Here is a 23,797-nt window from a genome sequence, read left to right on the forward strand (position 1 = left end):
TCTATTTTTTTTAAAGATATATTAAAGGGTTTTGGGAAAAAAATAGTGTGGAATAGTATCGAGTGTGTTTGGGGGAAGAGAATCAGTAGATTGAATGTGCTGGTGAATCCTGAAAGACATTTTTGGCTCAGTGAAAAAGAAGGCGATAAGTGAAATAGGCATATGACTGTGAAATCTAATCATTTCAGGACAGAATTCCTTTCAGTAAGTCTTTGTTAAAACAAGCACAGTTAATATGATTGAAAGTGGAGAGTCGGTAAAATGATCAGTGATGTTGAAACTGCCTGTATTCTTTTTGTCCTGGTAAAACCACTTTGGGGAAGGGAAATAAAGATACTTAGAGGATATCAAGTATTGAAATCGTGGCCTCTGGGTTGTTTGCAAGATTGACCATATAATATTTAAGTGGAATTTGTAGTTAAGGATAAGAAAGGATTAATACCTCTCTTCTTTTGATAAGAAAGACATTTTCTCAAGAGTTTCTTCCAAAAAAATTCTTCTGGGGTATGCAAGATTCTGTAATTTATCCATATTATGTATCTCAAGTAGGATTATGCCAAGTGCAAGACAGAGAAGGCTTGACATTTTCTATCTCAAATAATAGACACTCATAGAGGAGTGAATTCTACGGATCCTGGAACAGCTAGAAAAGCTATAAATCCTTCTTTCTTCCAGAAAGTTGCCCTAAGTTCTTCAGTTTTTTTTTTTTTTTCAAAATATCTAGTGACATAAAGATGAAAGCCACAATTAGATATGGCTATATTTTATAAGTTGTCATGATTTCTGTGGCTTTTTCTCTTGACCTTAATGATGCACCCAGGGATGCGCGGAGCTGTTGAGAGCTGAAGAGTGCTCTGCAGATTCTGCTCTGGGGTTGAGTTGATCTTCATCAAACAAACAAGTGGGTAAGGGAAGCAGAGAAGACGGAATTCTCAACTAGAAGTAAGCAAATATGCACAGGAAGTACTAAAACTTCACTGCCATGTCTTCCTAGCACTGAATAGGAATGCAATAATTGTGTCTCCCTCACTCCCCACACCTTGCGGGGCATGTCCATGGCTTTTCATGAGACTCTCAAAGGGTATGGCATTCCAAAGTGGTGAAGAACCCTGCCTCTGTTTGAAGATTTTAGCATTTCTTTATGTGTTTGAACTTTCAACTATTAGAGGATGTTATTAAATACATGTAACAATGTGTTTTACAATTATTAAGACACAGATCATTAGCAGACAAAACTCTTACCCAAATGCCGTAAGTAAAACTTATTTATAGAGAGCTATGGGATGAAGTAAAGTCATGCATCACTTAATGACAGCGGTATATTCTGAGAAATCCATTGTTAGGCAATTTCCTCATGTGTGAACATCACAGGGTGTATAACGCTTAAAGAAACCTAGGTGCTATAGCCTACTACACACCTATGCTACATGGTATGGCCTATTCCTCTTAGGCTGCAAACCTGTTCAGCATGTTACTGTACTAAACACTGCAGATGATCATCACATAAATCATTAGGCAATAGGAATTCTTCAGCCCCATTATACTCTTATGAGACCACAGTTATATACACAGTCCATTGTTGACTAAAAGGTCTTTATGGGGTATGTGACTGTGTATTAGCCCAAGCAGACCACTAAATTAAAACAACCAATCTAATCAGCTAGACAACAAATGTGTCCATTAAAATTACATTGATGAGTTTCATCTGAAAGTATCTCATCTGATGAGTGGTAGTGACATTTTGCCGATATTCATCCTTGCCACACCCAAAGTCATTTGCTATTACTCTTATCATAGAAAATAATTTTCAGTCTAATACAAATAATGCCACTGTATAGAAAAAATATACAACACAACTTTAAAGTGAAAATGTCTTGCGACTCCTTTGAAAAACAGCATTTTCTTTTCGCTTAGATAATAAGAATGTAACACAAGCAACACCTTTAAATTAGGGAGATAAATACATGCTATCCTTCCTTGGAAAATGAAATCAATAACCATTATGTTATTTTTGTAGCACCGAGTTGAAAATATCCATGATCTCTTTTATGACCTTTATTCGATAATACACCACTAAAAATAAATATCTTAGCTGACTGTGATACATTTGACAGTCAATTAAAAATCACGAATGGATCATGATATTATGTTAAACCCATCCATGGCCCATTTATGACCATAGTTATTTCATAACATCTTTTCCTAAGTGATTGAAAAGACACATATGTTTAGTCTTTTAAGAGAGACAGCAGGCACACTCTGGGAATAGGAGAGAGTTTCAGTTACACCAATTTAGGAGATAACTCTCACCCCGGTCACCACCTCGTCTTTTCTGTTAAGCTGGCTTCAGACTCCCGTATCTAATGGCAGCGCGACTCCTCAGAGAGCTTCAGAAGCAAGTGGGAACTCAGCTACCGACCAGCTCTGGAGGTCTGTGACACAATATCATGTTTTAGGACAACGACAGAAATGCTTGTCTCATTTGATGAAACAACTGCCTATTTTGTTTATGTGCTATTTCACTTTCTTTTTAAAAATGGGACAATCTATTTTTCTAACATCTGAGGATACATTTTAAATTATAATAAACAATGTAAAATCTTCCCGTTCTAATGAACATGCAAACCAAGCTCTAAAACATGAAGAGAAGGTTCTTTGGACATTTAGTGTTGAGAACACATTTAAGTCAACCAATATTTACTGAGGCAAACTGTATAAGGCAATCTGCTAATGAAAACGAAAGATATTTGGATATTTACTGGATGCGGATATTTATCCATTTACTGGATGCGTTTCTTATCCATTTTAAGAAAATTCTGCAACTATCTTAATATGGATATTTACTGGATGCGGTGGGTCAGAAAGGGTTTTATATATACATGCATATATGTATTTATATATATACTATACATTTATGTGTGTATATATGTAAATGTGTGTATACGCATGTATATATGCATGTGTGTATGTATACATGTGTAAATATATACATACACACGCATATATATAAGTAGGTTGACCAGTTGCCTTCTGCCAAAACCTTCTTTAGTGAGTTTGCATATTGAGGTCTCAGTGACCCACAGAACCCCTTGAAGCATCTTCCTGAATTCCACTGTGGCCGTGAGCAACCATAATCACATTGATGCAATTGTTGCCTGATGTCCTGTGCCCACAAAGCTACAAGAGTTACCTCCTGACAATGGCATTGCAACATTTCTGCCTGGGCATTTGCACTCACACTCCTGTGTTCTGAAATTGGGCACCCCTCTGTGTATACTGTGGGAAGAGGGTGTTTGTATCCATTTATAATGCAATTTACACTAGAGTTACCAAACGTGTTGCCCAATTTTTAGAGGTTTCAGTGAAACCAGTCCTTTGTATCTCTCCCCTCGAATTTTCTGTGATTGATGAAACCATAGAAAGCTGAACAAGAGCAAAATTTCACCATCAGACATCATGATTTAATCAGAATTATCAATCTCTTCTGATTATAAGGATTTGTTTGGGGCTAGGCTTGTCAGCTTCACACCTTCTTTCCTTCAGGATAATTTGAATGAAGAAAATTTCACACGAAGGGTTCAAATCTCACCTATTAGAGAGTAATAAGTGGCTGAAGGTAAATTCAGGGATTTCTACATGAAAATATGTTATTATCCTATGATAGCATCCATATGAGGAGAAGGCCAGCTGGGGTTTGGAGAAAACAAAGAGACTTCCCATGTCAATTAAGGGTCAGACTTCTCTAATATATTCATATGGCTTATTTTAGAACTATTTACATACAGCTTGCAGCAATAAAATTAAAATCATTGAGTTCACAATTTTATTAACACCAGTGGTGAGGAAATCTGAATGAGAGGACCAAGTCATGCATTAGGGACTCAACAGAAAACTAACTCATAATTTTGTTGATTCAATGTGCAATTCGTTTCCTCCTCTAGATAAAATTGTAATTATTCATTTCTGTATAAACTCTGTATTTTAGTACCTGGCAGCAGATATTCACAGCTCTGCAAAGCCACACCCAAAATAGAAAGTACGTTTGATGATGCAACAGGTTGCTCTTAAATGTCCTATTTTTCTATCTCATCTGAAGTGTATAAAGTGTTAACACTCTGATAATCTGTTTACTGTATCTTCATCACAGATAGAACATATAGTCCATTTATCCTTTAAATTTTTTGAAAAAAGCCAAAAGGTAACTTTTGGCACAAGGCTTTGTAAAATGTATGTAATAATGACAACTATACCTGATTATTTCACACGTTTCTTATCCATTTTAAGAAAATTCTGCAACTATCTTAATGTTTGTGAATTTATTTCCAACTGGGTTTGTTAATCAGCGAAGATTTTAAGCAGTTATAGCTAATTATAAACCACATTTAACCCAAGTTATCTAATATTGCAGCTTAGTCATTCTGTGTCACAGTAAGATATGTGTTAATTTTTCATTCCTCTCTCGTCATGACATAGTACAGTTTGAGACCTGGCTTCAGCCACCACTTTCTCACAATAGAATTTCAGAGTAGCTGGAGTTAATTAATTTAGATTTGGCTGCAGCTTGAGATCATCCTTTCTAAGCCACCCCTTTACCTAGTCTTGGCAGACCAGTATTACCTCATTTACTGTAACGGCATCCTGGGTATAGAGCGCTGGGATATTGGTTCACCTGTTAACCCTCTCCTCTCCGATCTGCTTGAAAACAATCTCCCAACATGTATGTAACTCGTTAGTAGTAGTTCGTTTTCTTCCCCACAAGTTCTTTCTCACGGAAATCCTTTCCAGGAAAAGAAGCTTGTATGCACAGACAGACACAGAGATATATTCTGACAGTATAAAATGCTTCAACCTCTCTGTGATTTATAAAACATTGTCCTCCTTGTCTACCGTGTCTTAGAAGTTGACACTAGTTTACATTCTTGGGTGCTTTTCTGAACCTGGTATAAAATGCAAATATTTGTTTTTGGAATGTTAACTGAAAATCATTGTTGAGATAAACTTTTACAGGGAAGTTTTCTTCATTACCTGTAACTGCGTCTTACACTTTCTCCAAAGAATTCATCCTGCTCTGCAATGTTCCTGTTCAAACAATAAAGCTTTCTGAAGGATTGATTGAAATCTGTTTCTCAGAACCAGCTATTGAAGTTTCTCTCTCAGCTCTGTAGGAGTATTCCAGGTACCCACCTTTAAAACACAAATGCTATCATTCTCTCTATGTATATATGTATATACAAAATACGTATTAGATATACTAGATATATTACACATACATAATAGACATTATATATTAGATATATAATATATAATATGTATTATACATACCATACACTTTACATTATAAACTATAATCACATAATATATATAATTAATATATATATTATATATAATAGATACACTTGATATTGTATGTATTATATATACACATATGCATGGCAGATGTTCACATGCTTAGTAAGGATTAATAATTGTGTTTATGGCTGGGTGCGGTGGCTCACGCCTGTAATCCTAGCACTTTGGGAGGCCAAGATGGGCAGATCACGAGGTCAGGAGTTCAAGAGCAGCCTGACCAATATGGTGAAACCCTGCTTCTACTAAAAATACAAAAATTAGCTGGGCATGGTGGCGGGCGTCTGTAGTACCAGCTACTCGGGAGGCTGAGGCTTGCTTGAACCCAGGAGGCAGAGGTTGCAGTGAGCCAAGATTGCGCCACCACTCCAGCCTGGGCAACAGACTGAGACTCCATCTCAAAAAAAAAATAAAAATTAAAAAAAAATTGTGTTTGTAATGATGCTTACAAGGTCAATTATAGTAGATAAGGGTTCTATTTATATATGTAAACTCAAATGATTAAATATATAGATTTTAACATTATTCTTGCCCCTTTTATTCATTTTCTCGTCAAATAAATCAAACACCTGTTATAATTTTTTCTCTTACCTTTCAAAGATAGAAAGCCTGAGGCCACTATTCTAGCTTCCACAGTGACACATGCAAATCAACCAAAAACTTATGGAGCTTCATCATGGTCATCATTTGGCTGGCAACTATGGTTCCTGAATATTCACAACTCAAATGGGGTTTCTAGTCTTTCTATGTCATTTTTAGATAATATTTAAGATATATGTTCATCGTTTCTTCAATGGGGCATTAACCTTCTGTAAATGTTGTCAGAAATCCTTCTATATGTAATATTAACTGGATTTCAGGTATTTTAATGGTATGAGTTTATGATTTTTAAAGAAAGTAACAAGCATACCAAGACAGGAAGTGAAGGAAATTTTAAAGCCTTTCTGATCTCCTTACTAATATTTTACATTTTCCAGTAATCTACAACTAATTGTGACATTTTACTTAGATAAATAATTTGTCATGTTTTCTAATAGGCAGCTGTGTTTACTGGCAAGAGCAACTAGCTGCACTAGCTTTATATGGGAATTAAAAAGACTACACCTAGATCACCTCAACTGTAAAATGTAATGGTAGCTGGGTTGCTCTAAGGGGAGTAATTAGGGAGTGGAAATGTACTTAACATACTGTCTGACACGTGACGGATACCAAATGGCCATATATATATATATATATTTTTTTTTTTTCTTTGAGACAGGGTATTGCTCTGTCCCCCATGCTGGAGTGCAAATGGCGTGATCTCAGCTTTCTGCGACCTCTGCCTCCCAGGTTCAAGCAATTCTCCTGCCTCAGCCTCCTGAGTATCTGGGATTTACAGGTGCATGCCACCATGCCTGGCCAATCTTTTTTGTACTTTTTTTTTTTTTTTTTTTTTTTTTTTTAGTAGAAACGGGGTTTCACCATGTTGGCCAGGCTGGTCTCTATCTGCTAACCTCAAGTGATCCACCCACCTCAGCCTCCCAAAGTGCTGGGATTACAGTTATGAGCCACCGTGCCCAGCCCCAAAAGGCTATATTTTTAAAAGCTGATGTTATACATCTATGGATAATTGATTCAGTATCAGATAACACACATTTCTCAAATCCTATATTTGCATTTTATATCTTAGCAGATATATTTCTTTATTCTTTATTCTTTTTTTTTTTTTTTTTTGAGACAGGGTCTCACTCTCTTGTCCAGGCCAAAGTACAGTGGCATGATCATGGCTCATTGCATTCTCAACTTCCCTGGGCTCAAGCCATCCTCCTACCTCCACCTCCTGAGTAGCTGTGACCACAGGTGTGCACCACCACTCCCAGCCAATTATTTGCATTTTTTGCAGAGACAGGTTTTCACCATGTTGTGTTTCTTATTTTTAAAGTTGTTCCGGTGTATTTTGATTTTCTTTTATTTGATGGTGTTCTTTGTTTCATTTTCTGTATACTGTTAGATATTTTAAATAGATAGGTATAGGTTATATATATAGAGAGAAATATAAATAGATACATATCTCTGTGTGTATATATATATAATTCTAATATAATTCATGTTATTTAAACAGATAAAATATAAATCTTAAATATAATAAAGATGTAAATCCCAAGTAATGAAGAATGGCATCTTGTTTTCATCTTTGATTTACCTGCTAAAGGTTATATTCTGAAAAAGGCAACAAACACACAAACACCCTCACAAAGAAATGTGAGTAGAGAAGACATATTTTTCATGAATGAATTTTAATATGATTTTAGCATAATGTCTGCAATTAAATGTTACATGTTTTGTATTTAAAAATCCACACATTGAAAGAGTGATTCCTAGAAACTATAAAGATAATTATTAAGGATAAACAATAATTTCAATAAAAATAGAAGTAAGAATTGGCATACAACAGAAAGACAGTTACAGGTGGCAAGAATTATATTATAGGCGGGATTTAAACTAAATTGGTTCAATACTGGGATAAGAAGAAGGCTAATATAGACATTAAAAATAATGAAGTTTGGTAAAGTCAACTTCTAAAATTGCCATCTCAAATTTAAACATCTAGAGTGACCTTATGCCAACGTCCAATTTTATTTAAATATTGTTTTCATCAGAAGCATATGTTTAAAATTTATTTAAAGAAAAACATTTCCAAACTTTTTTTTGTTTTCATAATCAGAAATAATTTGTCATAAAGCATAAATGTATTTTTCATTTTTGCTAAAACAAATTAAAAATATAAAGACAAACATGCTATTTTTGTCAAAGTCTCACTCGGCATATGACTTTTCAGGAGATTTAATTCAATTTCGAATAGAAGAAACCAAGCAAAACAGCAGAGAGATGAATATCTGCCAGCCATAATGACTGACTTCTTATGAGAGGCTTTACCTTTGACGGCTTCAGGACACTGGCATAACTCAGCACCTTAACTCGTAAATGGACAAAGTTAAGCTATCATGATCAGTAAATGCTGCACACAACAGATATTTCAGAGCTTCTTAAAACTGAATAACTTAAACAATAGCTAATAGCAACTAAAACCAATTACTAATTTAAAAACAGTAGTCTATTTCAATTTTCATTGGTGCTCACTTCCATCTTTTTAACTGTCATCGTATTGTGAGCTAACTAAATGTGATTAGTGATCATATTCAAATGTTTAGAGAAAATTGTGTAAGAGATTCAGAGCATAACACCATTAAAGCATTTCAAACCTGCCTATAAAACAAAAACAAAGCAAAACAACAACAAAAAAACAGGTCTTCATCTGAACCACTTACTATCCTTAAAACACATCATAATTAGGTAGGCAAATGTTGCTTGGGGGATAAAATTAAACTTCCAAAAATTCCTGAAAGCTCTTTGTTCTTTTTAAAAAATTTTTTTGAAAATTAATTACACATGGTTTTCATCTGTTTATGCAAACCATCAGACTGATTTGTGAAGGGGGGGTGTTTGATATTTCTTTCTTTCTTTTTTCCTTTTTTGAGATGGAATTTCGCTCTTGTTGCCCAGGCTGGAGTACAATGACAAGAACTCCTCTCACTGCAACCTCCACCCCCTGGGTTCAAGTCATTCTTCTGTCTCACCGCAAACCAAGTAGCTGGGATTACAGATGTCTGCCACCACACCCAGCTAATTTTGTGTTTTTAGTAGAGACCGGGTTTCACCACGTTGGTCAGGCTGGTCTCGAACTCCTGACCCCAAGTGATCTGCCTGCCTCAGCCTCCCAAATTGCTAGGATTATAGGCATGAGCCACTGCGCCCAGCTTGGTATTTCAAAATGTTGAAAAAGTTATTTGAACAAAGAAGCTATAATTGTGTGTGATGTGTGTGTGTGTGTGTGTACACATGTGTACATGTGTGTACATAGCCTATTTTAAAAAGTAACATATTCTGCTGGGTGTGGTGGCTCACGCCTGTAATCCCAACACTTTGAGAGGCTGAGGCAGGTGGATCATGAGGTCACGAGATCAAGACCGTCCTGGCCAAAATGATGAAACTGCATCTCTACTGAAAATACAAAAATTAGCCAAGCATGGTGGCAAGGCCTGCAGTCCCAGCTACTCAGGAGGCTGAGGCAGGAAAATCACTTGAACCGGGAAGTCAGAGGTTGCAGTGAGCCAAGATTGCGCCACCGCACTCCAGCCTGGCAAAAGAGCAAGACTCCGTCTCAAAAAAAAAAAAAAGAGAAATGAAAACAAAGAGTGACATATTCTAAAAACAGAATATACAGAAAGCCTTTAATTAAAATAATTAAAAATTATTCAAGTCTAGTAATGAAAGATATTAATACTAACTGTTAATACTTTGACAGATTTTCCCAGTATTTACCTAATATATTCTTTCTATATGTTCACTCAATGTAGTGTGTGTGTACCTGTGTATTTGTATGTGTATATGTGTATGTGTTTGTGTATAAATATATATGTGTATATATATATATATACTGTGCATATAGTTTCTTTATCCACAGATTAATACTGTAATACTGTATTTAACTGAGTTACATAAAGTGTATCATTTAGTTAGATTACATACTTTAAAATATTTTTACAAATCCCTTAATTTTCCTTAATTTTTTTCTCATATATATATATATATATATATATGAGAAAAAATATGTATATAGAGTGAGAGAGAGAGAATGTTCAGATTGAGGACAGTTTTATAGCTGTATTTAGGAATATAGGCTATAGTTTAAACCCATTACAAATGCTGAGTAATAACTTAAGAGATGTAAGAGCTATCTAATAATTTTTTACATATAGTTCAAATTCATAATCCTTCATAGCTTCGCTTACATTTTGGCTGTGAAAATCAAAACCTAAAATAGGAACTGAATGTACTCATACTGGTAATACAGAGCATTTTATTAACCAGAAGAAGTGTTTAAAAGTAACAAGACATGCAATCTGTTTGGCTTGGGATTTCAGCATCTAAATCTCAATGGACCACACTCCCAGCTGCGTGCCCTGCTAGTCACTGATGGTCCCTTAAAGCAGGTGCTGTGGTCAGTTAGAATATCACAGAAGGGTTAGGAAAACCACTTGAACCTGGGAGACAGAGGTTGCAGTGACCTGAGATCACGCCACTGCACTCCAGCCTGGGCGACAGAGCAAGACTCCATATCAAAAAAAAAAAACAAAGAGAATATCACAGAAGAGCAGATCCACGAGGAACTGACTATTTCTTGCACTTGCTGATTTCCTTATCAGCTTGAAATAATATCCATCATCAGCATGGCTTTACCATGAAACTAAAAATTTCAGATACAAAATCATGGGTTCTGTTAATTAATATTTTTCAAAACACAAAATCAATTAATTAATAATAACAAATGGTTGAAAATTCAGTTCTACATAAATTATTAGATTATTTAGAAGAAACATGTTTCTCAAGCTTTTTTTCTTCAAAAGTAAACTTAAATTTATGAATTATAGGTTATTTATGATTGTTAAATAGAACATTTATTCCCATTCTGACATAATATCACATATTACAGAGGCATAGTAGCCTCCAGGAAAAATTCTAAGACTCATATTAACAGAAATCAGCAGAAATTATTTACTTTACTCAAAGAAAAAGTCATTTTGTAATATTGCTATTGTATTTTTATTTCATAATGCTACAGCTTTGACCAGTGTAATTTCATATTAAAACATTTATCAAATAAATAGACAGCAGTGCCCCATGATTCCTAATTTTGGATATCTGTCCTCAGGCCTCATCATAATGCTTTGTCTGTTGTATGCGTTAAACAACCCCCATCAATTTTCTATACTCGCCCTATAAACTTATATGTACAGATACAGTTATTTAGCAAAGAACTTAGTGCACCTAGACGTGAATAAGCTAAAGGAAACTGAAGAAGGTCAATTATTAAAGAAAAGAGATCACTGGGCAAGATCACTAAGAGCTTCCAAAGGGAATGAATCTTTGCCCACAAAGAGAAAATCAGATTGGCATCAGACTTCTCATCCACAGCACTATGTACAGCCCTCAATATAGGGTTGAATTCATAGGGAATATGTCTTCAAAGCTCTAAGGAAACTTTGTAAACTTCTGCTTGAGCAGTAATGTTTTAATAGTATAACATTACATCACTTCTGTGGTGCCAGATGCACATCTTGATTTTACAATATATGACATATCAAGACCTGAGCATAAGTCTTCAACTTTTGGTGTCAATATATACAAAGCACAAAAAGCTTAATTAGGGTGGCAGCATGGAATGTACATAACACAAAGCCTGAGTGATAGTGTAGCAAACAGAAGTTGGGAGGCAGATTGGGGGGAAAATTACAGAAAAAAAGGATATATTAGGTATATTATTTACAGTTATAAAACTAGTCAGATTTGTGTGTGTGTGTGTGTGTTTTTACATTTTAAAATGTGACAGAAATTAGAACCTGGAAAAAGAAATATCCCATGTGAATAAGTCATTGTCTTATCTTTCTTCTTTTTTTTTTTGTTTTTTTTGTTTTTTTTTTGGTTTTTTTTTTTGAGATGGAGTCTCACTCTGTTGCCCAGGCTGGAGTGCAGTGGCGCAATCTCGGCTCACTGCAACCTCCACCTCCGGGGTTCAAGAGATTCTTCTGCCTCAGCCTCATGAGTAGCTGGGACTACAGGTACACGCTACCATGCCCAGCTAAGTTTTGTATTTTTAGTAGACACGGGGTTTCAGCATATTGACCAGGCTGGTCTCAAACTCCTGACCCTGTGATCCTCCCACCTCACCTCCCAAAGTGTCTTATCTTTCAAGAAGAGAAATCAATCAACACTTTTTAAAAAGTTTATTACAGAAGAAAGAGATATATTGTAGCCTAATCATGAAAGCAACTACAGAAAGAACTAAAAACAAGACAGAAGAGTGAAAGTGGTTATCTTAGAAATGTAACTGAGGAGGAGAGTTGTAGGGTCTTAACTTAAAATTCTAGGTCAATACCAACAATGGTCATTTCCTGGGTAAGAAGAGCCAAATGTCATATGAAAGTGACATTCATTCACTCTTTACTTTGTATTATTTTGTTCATTTTTTTAAACAAATAAAAATAAAATCCTTTGTAATCACTTTGCAATTAATGAAACCACTGTTGAAACAAACTTTATTAAAATAAAATCATTAGTAAATGATTACAAAAACAAAACAATGAAATTGCCACTTAAAGTGAATTCAGGAGTTTCTAGTCTTGGCTTTCCCTCTTATAGTTTTTGAAAATGGACAGATAACGTAATCTCTTAAACCTCAATTATTTTAAAAAAAAATAAGGATATTTATACCACCCTCATACCTGTATCATGAACAGTGATGTGTGATAAATGAAGAGTGTTTAATAAATAAAAGCCTAGAACCCATGTAAAGAAAGTCATGGAAAATATAGCCTTTTGGGAAGGAATTATGGCAATAATATTATTTAATTTTGTTTCTTATTTCTTAAGTAGATTCATAGTGTTAATTTGGAAATTTCAAAATTGCTATTATCAAGTGGAGAGAATGGAGTGTTAAATCTTATATTTTAATAAAAAGTAGAGAATAGAGTTTAAATTCCGGCTGTTATATTTAATTCCCAAAGGGAACAGAAATTCATTATTTCCTTCTCAAATTCTTTTTTTTATGTTATATATGAAACACACACACGTATATACACATATATGTGTACATATCCATGTGTATGTGTATCTTTTTATTTTTTATTTTTTATTATACTTTAAGTTCTAGGGTGCATGTGCACAATGTGCAGGTTTGTTACATATGTATACATGTGCCATATTGGTGTGTTGCACCCATTAACTTGTCATTTACATTAGGTATATCTCTTAATGCTATCCCTCCTCCCACCCCCTCCCCACAATAAGACTTGGTGTGTGATGCTCCTCTTCCTGTGTCCAAGTGATCTCATTGTTCAATTCCCACCTATGAGTGAGAACATGCGGTGTTTGGTTTTCTGTTCTTGCGATAGTTTGCTGAGAATGATGGTTTCCAGCTGCATCCATGTCCCTACAAAGGACACGAACTCATCCTTTTTTATGGCTGCATAGTATTCCATGGTGTATATGTGCCACATTTTCTTAATCCAGTCTGTCACTCATGGACATTTGGGTTGATTCCAAGTCTTTGCTATTGTAAATAGTGCCGCAATAAACGTACGTGTGCATGTGTCTTTATAGCAGCATGACTTATAATCCTTTGGGTATATCCCCAGTAATGGGATGGCTGGGTCATATGGTATTTCTAGTTCTAGATCCTTGAAGAATCGCCACACTGTTTTCCACAATGGTTGAACTAGTTTACAGTCCCACCAACAGTGTAAAAGTGTTCCTATTTCTCCACATCTTCTCCATCACCTGTTGTTTCCTGATTTTTTAATGATTGCCATTCTAACTGGTGTGAGATGGTATCTCATTGTGGTTTTGATTTGCATTTCTCTGATGGCGAGTGATGATGAGCATTTTTTCATTTGTCTGTTGGCTGTATGAATGAATGTCTTCTTTTGAGAAGTTTCTGTTCATATCCTTTGCCCACTTTTTGATGGGGTTGTTCGTTTTTTTTCTTATAAATTTGATTGAGTTCTTTATAGGTTCTGAATATTAGCCCTTTGTCAGATGAGTAGATTGCAAAAATTTTCTCCCATTCTGTAGGTTGCCTGTTCACTCTGTTGGTAGTTTCTTTTGCTGTGCAGAAGCTCTTTAATTTAATTAGATCTCATTTGTCAATTTTGGCTTTTGTTGCCGTTGCTTTTGGTGTTTTAGACATGAAATCCTTGCCCATGCCTATGTCCTGAATGGTATTACTAAGGTTTTCTTCTAGGGTTTTTATGGTTTTAGGTCTAACATTTAAGTCTCTAATCCATCTTGAATTAATTTTCGTGTAAGGAGTAAGGAAAGGATCGAGTTTCAGCTTTCTACTTATGGCTAGCCAATTTTCCCAAATTCTCTGCTCTTTATTTTACTTTACTTTTGTGAAATATTTTGATCAGGCTTAAGGCTTTTGTTTAGGAATGTGGATTGACATTTGGAGTACAGTGAAGCCTAAGCCTAGTTAAATATCAGTGTTGCTTCATCTCCAACTTTTTTGTTTTTAGACGGAATCTCACTCTGTCACCAAGCTGGAGGGCAGTGGCATGATCTTGGCTCACTGTAACCTCTTTCTCCTGGTTCAAGCGATTCTCCTGCTCAGCCTCCCAAGTAGCTGTCCAGTTAATTTTTGTATTTTTTAGTAGAGGCAGGATTTCATCATGTTGGCCAGGATGGTCTCGATCTCTTGACCTCATGATCCGCCTACTTCGGCCTCCCAAAGTGATGGGATTATATGCGTGAGCCATCGTGTCTGGTCTCATCTCCAACTTTTATTTAACATTTATGAAACACAATTATTGATAATTTATCAGAACATCTAGATTCAAGTTCCAGCATGGCCATTTGCAAGCTCCATGATTTGGGGGAAAGACGTTTAAGCTGTTTTGAACTGGGGGTTCTTCATATTATAATAGAGGGGGGAAAACGTGGTGATCTTATCTGTGTCATAGCATTTTATACAGTTTGGATATTTTTCCCTGTCCAAATCTCATGGTGAATTGTAATCCCCAGTGTTGGGGGTGGGACCTGGTGGTAGGTGTTTGGATCCTGGGGGCAGATCCCTCATGGCTAGGTGCTATCTTGTCCAAAGTAAGTGAGTTCTCCTGAGATCTGGTTGTTGTAAAGTGTGCCACCTGCCCCCACCCATTCTCTCTCTTGCTCTTTCCCTGCCTTGTGAGATACCTGCTCCCTCTTCACATTCTGCCATGAGTAAAAGCTACCAGAGGCCCCATAAGAAGCCAATCAGATGCCGGTGTCATGCTTGCATAGCCTGCAGAACCATGAGCCAAATAAACCTCTTTTCTTTGTAAATTACCCAGCCTCAGATATTTCTTTACAGCAATGCAACAATGGCCTAGCACAACATTTTTTGTTAAAAGTCAATTATAACAATTCAAAATAATGTCTAAATATAAATTTATATCCAAATATATGATTTCAGAATCTGAACGGTTTTAAATATTCAAGATCTTCATATTAAAATAGTGAGTATGTCAGAAAAGTATCACACCTTTAGAATCATAAAGGGAATTATTTAGTTGTGGTTACTTTTGCTATTCATGTTATTGCTGTTACAACTGCTTGAGTTCATCTTAGTGGGCTTCAAGATCTTAAGAGAACACATTGCTGTGAAGATAAGCATCAAAAGGTATATTTTCTCTATTTCACAGTGTTGCCAATATCTGTAATGGGACTGGCCTCTATGGTCAGTGGTGTTTATAAAAATATTTTAGCAAGGTTTCTTTCTACATGTTAAAATATAACTATAATCCACATAAATTATGTTTGCCAGGGTGTTAAGCTGGGATTTCAGGGTCTTTGAATCTAGCCCCATGTCTTCTCAATACATCTGTGCCTCTGGACCCTCACTTACCTCTTCTGCCTCAGTTTCCTCATCTGTTAACTGACAGCCTACTAAATGATCCAAAGTTTATTTTACCTTAAAAATATCTTTTTCTGTAATACTTAATTTCACATCATAAATAATCTTATCTTAGGTCATATCATATAGTTTCAATTTATGCCTAAGAGAAAGAACCAAGCTAAATTAAAACAGCTGGAGATTCAATTAATCTAACATATACCTTAATAATTTCAGATTCAAGCTGGTAACTCTGCCATTAGAGTGAAAATTTCAAAAAAAGATACATTTACCAGGGACAATTAATTAAAATGGAGCAGATACAGCGTTAACAAACTCTATAAATCAAATGGCATCTTACTTTCCCTTAGAAACAAATAAATTACTTTTTTCTGAGTACAACCCCTACTTTTTAAAGTAGTGTCAAATGCAATTTTTTGTTTTTGGAGATCTCATTAAGCACATTAAGGGGAATCCTTGTGATATTGTTGACCAAACAAATAAAGCCAAGTTTTACTGTCCTTTTATGAGCTTTGCCATTGGTCAACTGTATATGCAGGATCACTCTTCTTGATATTTATCAGGTAACAAAAGGTAATACACTTTCTGACATAAAACAAGAAAATCACCTTTGGTTTCTGACTTGGGCTTCAAATTTTTAGGAAGTGGAGGGTACAAAAGAAAGATGTCTGGAAGAAGGCTTTAGAAAGAACAGGACTACTTCATAATACATCTCTCTCTTGCTTAGGGCAATTTATGGATTTAAACTTCTCTTTGATATTTTCACCCCAAAAAAAGTTATAATGAAAGCTTCTCCACTGAGATGTTTTTTGGATTATTTGTGTGATGTTAAAAATGTACTCTATGCACATTAAATCTTAAATCCTTATCAGCAGACTAAGATTGGCATAATATATTGACCGACATAGGCCTGAATAACCTAAAATAGCTACACATTCTGGCACGTCAAGAGTCTTGAGCTAAAATAAATTACAAGACCCCATTACTTTAAAAAGGCAAATGGAAAAACAACCTATAGCCTAGAACATGTGTGATGCTGGAATAATGAAAAGAAGTAAAAATAACAAAATATCTACGTGACTCATGAGAGTCTTTAAATAAACATTTATTTCTTCCACTAAAAGTGATGTTTAGTGCCAAAGGGATTATTTATTCAGCCTTAGCTATTAATTATCCATTAGTGTTCAGATATTTCCACCAAACTCTAAACTTGAGTAGTTGACATTTTTGAGTCTAATATATAAAATTCACATATAATTGTATCTCTTTTATGTATGAAGCAGTCGTCCATACATATCAAACATAGGCACACAGAGAGACTTCAAAAACTTTCCTCAGCCCACATGTGCAAGGATGTCGCTATAGTTGAAATCTCTATTGCAGGGCACTTACAGCAGAATTCAGTGCCATCCACTATAATACTGTGTAATACAAAGCTAATGCTGGATACTGATGTACATTCACATACATAAATAATTCGGGCTATGTAAATCAACCAAGAATCTGTGATAAGGCAATCATCAGAAGTTTCTAAAATGAAGTATTATGGAAAGTGTACACATTGAAGGTAAATCCATGGGGGTCTGATTATACTAAGCATAAAGTCACCTCTAAGATGGGATTTGAGGGCATCTTCTCAATCCAATGCCTATGTTCTGTAAAAGTTTACCATTTTACACCCACTCTGTGTGTTCCTCACCCCATATTCTTTTACTTTTTATGTCTGCCCAAGGGAAATAAATATTAGACTGAGTAATTCTTGGTTTAGCCATTAAATGATCCCAAGAAAAGGCAGCATCTAGATTAATCTAAAAGCCTATGGGATCTTGGTTAAATAGGGAGGTACTAGAAAGAGAGATTCTCTGTGGAATTTTACTGTAATTCCTGAACAGACTAATAGAACTTGCATACTGACAATTTTTCGAAAAGAAATTAGGTTCTTTTATATTGAGCAACTGCTAATTGCCAGCCTTTATTCTTAGCACGTTGACTTCACTATCTCATTTAATGAAAAGAATACTCTTAAGAGCTAGGGAATTATTCTCATCTTCTTTTATGCAAAAATACAAGTGCAAGAGACTAATGAGATTTCCAATGTCATACAAATGACACATGTTGAAACAGAGATTTTACTAGGTATTAATTTAACACTAAAGATGATACTATTTCCACCATGCCATACTGCACTATAGGCATTAGAAAGTCATAATTTTTTCTGGTCTTAGTTTGAGTAGTTACGGGACTTTGGGTAAGGCCAACAGGGAGGGCAGAGGCTGTGGCTGTTTTATTTATGACTCTGAGTGAGTGTTCTGTAAACATCTGAAAATAAGTCACTTAGCCATACTGAGCTTTTGTAATCAACTATTAAGGGGTATTTTGGCCTATATCTGAGGATCCTTGTGAAAATCAAATATTATACAGCACAGAAAAGCAGATTCAAAAATTGATAAAATAACATATGAACATAAGATGTGCTATTTATCTATTTATTACTGACAGGAGCAAATTTAAGGGGAAATGATACATTTGTAGCAAAAAAAAAAAAAAAAAAAAAAAAAACGCCACGATCATATATTTAGAACAAGCCTTACTAATTCTGAAGAAAACATATAGTTTTTTTTTTATCATGTTGTAGACTCGAATTAACTGAATGTCGGAAGATTTACACATGGGCAGGATAAGAAGAAAACTATTCAGACGTGGAAATACTTGTCTTATCTTAAAACATGAAACGAAACGTCACTAAAATGACAAAAGGAATACAAACATTTTTAAATCCATTGTCGCAAGGAGAATGAAAATCAAGACAATAATTTGGAAGAGATAACAAGTAGAGAGATGGAAAACAAATGGAGATGTGAAATGGAAGAAGAAGCCAAAAGAAAGGAAACTAACAAGTAGAAAGGTGATTTGCTACCTCGGACCCTCTGAAAATTTAGGAACTAACGACCAAGATGCAGCTAAAACATGAGGAACTATATTGGAACTATATTGGACAAGCAATTGGACCTCAGATCCCCTCCTCTACCCAGTACAAGGTAAGATATTTTCTCTCTGAAGAGTTTTAATCAGAGATTCCTTGGAAAAGAAAATTACTGACCTACCAGGGTGGAAATCTCCTCCCCCCTGTTTACTGAAAGCATGATGGCAGGAAGGGAAGGACAACCTGCTAACTAACCATCCTTCTGCTCAGCTACTAGCTGCAGGTAGCCAGGGTTGTATCCATCAGATTAGAGAATTTCCTAGAGGTCGTCTGACTGCCTTAAAAGATAAGATATCACCCTGTCTCTACTAAAAATACAAAAAACTAGCCGGGTGTGGTGGCGGGCACCTGTAGTCCCAGCTACACGGGAGGCTGAGGAGAATGGCGTGAACCCGAGAGGCGGAGCTTGCAGTGAGCTGAGATACGGCCACTGCACTCCAGCCTGGGAGACAGACAGAGACTCCATCTCAAAAAAAAAAAAAAAAAAAAAAAAAAAAAGATAAGATATCAGACAATGACATTTTGCTGTTGGAAGCACTCCGCAAAGACCCAACCCATCAGAATTTGGCAAACACCAATCTCATGCACAGAACTTCCAACGAGCGGAAACATTTCAGCATGAAAGACAGGAGCGAAAATAAATGAAACAGAAGTCAAAGGAAGAAGAGAAAAAGAGAGAACAGAAGAAAACTTCTAAGAAACTATAACATCTTCAGAGAGATAAAAAGAAATTACATCCATGAGAAAGAAACAAGAGTCTTGTAAAACAAAACAAAAACAGAAATGAACATTCAAAGAACCAAAAGCAGTTCACAGAGATTAAAAATGCCACAAAAGGCTAGCAATGAGTAGAAGGATGAGAAAATAGTGTTTAGAACTTCTGCAGGACTAAACAAAATAATAATAGAAAATACGACAGAGGAGATAGAAATCAATAAGAAAATCAAGTCAATCCAGAATGAAAAATATGTGACTAATGGATATCCTAATAGACAAATAGAACAAAATGACTAATAGAAGCTCCGGGCAGAGAAAGTGGAGGTAAGAACCTCAAAAAATTATACAATAGTATTTCCCAGAATGAAAAGACACAATTTTATGGCATGAAAACACCACCAAATATTTCCCAATGCCAAGTGTGGGAGAAACGGGACTCATACGAAAACACGCTTTTGGAAATATCAAAACACCAAACAAAAAAAAGAAGATTCAAAAAGCTTCAAAAATTTTAAAAAGTCACATACTGTCAGGCATAGTGGTTCATACCTATTATCCCAGGATTTTAGGAGACTGAGGTTGGAGGATTGCTTGAGGTGAGGAGTTCCAAACCAGCGTGGGCAACAAACAAGGTCCCAACTCTAAAAAAAAAAAAAAAACACAGAAAAAAAGAAAAAAGTTAGCAGAGTGTGGTGGTGCATGACTGTAGTTATAGCTACTTGGGGGCCCAAGGTGAGATGATTGCTTAAGGCTAGGAGTTGGATAGCAGCTTGCAGCTTGGGCAGCATAGCGAGACCCTGTCTCTGCATTTTATTTTTATTTTAAGTTCTGGGATACAAGCGCAGGGTGTGCAAGTTTGGTACATAGGTAAACATGGCCACGGTGGTTTGCTGCACCTATCAAATGGTCACCTAAGTATTAAGCCCAATATGCATTAGCTGTTTTTTTCTAATGATCTTTTTTAATTAGCTAGGCCTGGTTGTGTGTGCTGTAGTCACAGCTACTCAGGAGACTGAGTTGGAAAGATTGCTGGAGCCCAGGAGGTCAAGGTTGCAGTGAGCCATGATCATACCACTGCACTCCAGCCTGGGCAACAGAACGAGACTCTATCTCTTAAAAAATAAATAAATAAATAAATAAAAATAAAATATTAAATTAAATTAAAAAGTCACATACCAAATGATGGAAATCAGAACAGCTCGGACTTTTCGACAGTAATCCGCAAAGCCAGAAGTTAAGTAAGTGGTTTCACAATGATAGTTAAATGCTATTTCTTTTTGAGTTCATGATATGACCAAATTATCTACTAAGTGTAAGAACAGATAGAGTCCTTTTCAGGTGAAAAATATCTCAGCAAATGTACCACCCATACAATCTGGCTCAGGGAGCAACTGAATGATACAACTCACGGAAACATAACAGAGGTAAAAATGCATTTCAGGCCGGGCGCCGTGGCTCAGGCCTGTAATCCCAGCACTTTGGGAGGCCGAGACGGGCGGATCACGAGGTCAGGAGATCGAGACCATCCTGGCTAACACGGTGAAACCCCGTCTCTACTAAAAATACAAAAAAAAAAACTAGCCGGGCGAGGTGGCGGCGCCTGTAGTCCCAGCTACTCCGGAGGCTGAGGCAGGAGAATGGCGGGAACCCGGGAGGCGGAGCTTGCAGTGAGCCGAGATAGCGCCCCTGCACTCCAGCCCGGGCGACAGAGCGAGACTCCGTCTAAAAAAAAAAAAAAAAGAAAGAAAAGAAAAACACTTTCCACCTCTTATATACTAAATTAAATAGTTCTCCCCCAAATTCATGTCTACCCAAATCTTGTGAATGTGACCTTATTTGGAAATAGGGTCTTTAACAATGTAATTCAATTAAGATGAGGTTCTCCTGGATTAGGATGGACCTTAAGTCCAGTATGACTGGTGTCCTTATAAAAAGAGGAAACTTTAGACACAAAGATACAGACTCAGAGGGAGAAAGGCCATGAGAATATAGGCAGATATTGGAGTAATATATTTCCAAGTTAATGAACTCCCAGGATTCCAGTAACCACCAGAAGCTAGAAAAGAAGCAGGGAGGAGATTTCCCTTCAGAGATTTCAGAAGAAATCAGCCCTGTCAACACTGTGATTTCTGATTTCTAGTTTCCAACACTGAGAAATAATAAATTTCTGTTGGCTGCAGTGTTTTCTTATAGCAGCCCTTGGGAATGTGTATATCCTAGACTAAAGGCTTGCAGCAATCCTGATATGTAATATCACGTGGCAGACTTTATATGACAACAGGCCCTCTATGACTCATTAGCCGTTATAAAAAATCACAATATCTTTTATATTGAATTCTGTTTTGTCACAATGATCGCTAAATTCCTTGTCATGCTTTGATAAAACTCTCTTATTGGTCAAATAGCATGGAGGACCATGACTAGACCAGAGGGACGGGAGACTGGGTTGAATGCGATTGACAGAAGTAATAAAGGTAACATCATGGAGTTACAAGCTGCAGCCCCGCAATGTGATGAAAAGCAAAACAGAAATCAGTGGTGTCTGTATCTCTGGGATTCTAAAAAGCCACAGAGCCCATGGGCAGAGTAAGCATGCCCACAGAACACCAGATAGATGGGGCTCTCTGCTCTGGCAGGGGAGGTGGCCCAGCTGACCTCATCTGTCCTCTCGGCTCCAATTTCTTATTTCTGGGCTTCCACCATCTGGCAGAGAACTGAGCTATTTTTCCTGCAACTCTTCCCACAAAAGAAGAGGGGTGCCTGCTTCATGAATGATATGACATCATATTAAAATTGAAACATTAAGGATTCAATGCTTCATTTCTGGACACAAGCAAGAAACAAAAACAACAGATTGATTTCTGGATTTCAATAGCACTGACTTCCCAGGGATCAGACTGTGGTTCTTATACTCTCAGATTTGAAGACAATTATATGTTTTACATACAGAGTATAAAGTTTAAAAACAGCAACAGCAGTCTTGTACATTTTTTAAAGACTTTTGAAATGGAGCAGCTCAGTTAGATTAATTTGCCTTGGATGACTTTTTGTGGTGACAACCCCATCTTCAAAACTGTGGAACATAAAAGTATAGAATTTTAGAGTTGAAACATTTTTTGTGTTTACATTTCAAAATAACATTTTTCTGTAAAAGCTCTTCATTTTATCTAACAATCTGTCTACATTTTTGTACAGACAACAGACATTTCCTTGCAATTTTTTCAATATTATCATCTCATGAGAATAGGAGGGTGAGAGGACTATTTAGAAATCGAATCATCTGATTTTTTGATTTAAGTTAGAAATACTGGATATTTTGCATATGAAATAAAATGTACAATATAAATTTGAGTCTTTCTCCATATTCTAAATATCTTAACACTAAGCTGTTAATAGTGCCCACCAAAAGTCTTCTAAGTTATAATGTTGTTTAAATGATCAACCTTCATGATAGATATGAAAGTCTCCTTCTTGCCCAAAGTGACTTCACAGTTGCCTAGAAAATTGGTTCCCACAGTTCTGTTTCACTAATGAAGTCACACAAACCATGAGGAAGGTGGCACTGTTGACCCCTCTGTTGCCATACGCCAAGTTATAAAGGTAACACGATCAGAGTTTTGGATGGAGAAACAAAGCCAGCCTATGTGTAGCCACATAACCAGGGGAATGACAAACAAAGATGCTATAGAATGGAAATAGATAATTTCAGACAAGAGGAATGTTAAGTGATCCTTTGTGCCCTGTCTCCCGCACGGTAGCATGTTCATACCTTTCTGATCCCCTTCTTTCCTTTTTCACCTTTAAAGACAAATAAAGAGCTTTGTTTTGTAACATAGAGTAAAAGCACCTTAAGAGTGTTACTAATTCCCCCCGTTTTCAAATACAATAAAATATCCAAGAACCTTACTCAATGCTATAAAATTACACACTACCCCTTGAAAGGAGCATCGTGACATAAGATGCATTAAGAACAGCTCATTAAACATTTATTTATTCTTATTTGAATTCAACAACAGTTCACATCTCCATCACAGACTTTTTCTATTTGAAAAACCATGAAAATGATTTAAAATAAAAAGATGGACTAGAACTTATGGGTGAGAAATATTTCAATGAATATGCGCTCTCTTAAAAATGACTCAATGCAGGTGAGTTCATGAACACATATTAAGTTATTGAAATATAAATTATACTTTAACTGCATGAACATATGCTTCAACTTACATTCAAAGATGTGAAAATGTATTGTAGGGGTTCCTGCA

Source organism: Rhinopithecus roxellana, chromosome 11 (genome assembly GCF_007565055.1).
Source record: "Rhinopithecus roxellana isolate Shanxi Qingling chromosome 11, ASM756505v1, whole genome shotgun sequence".
Taxonomy (NCBI): Eukaryota; Metazoa; Chordata; class Mammalia; order Primates; family Cercopithecidae; genus Rhinopithecus; species Rhinopithecus roxellana.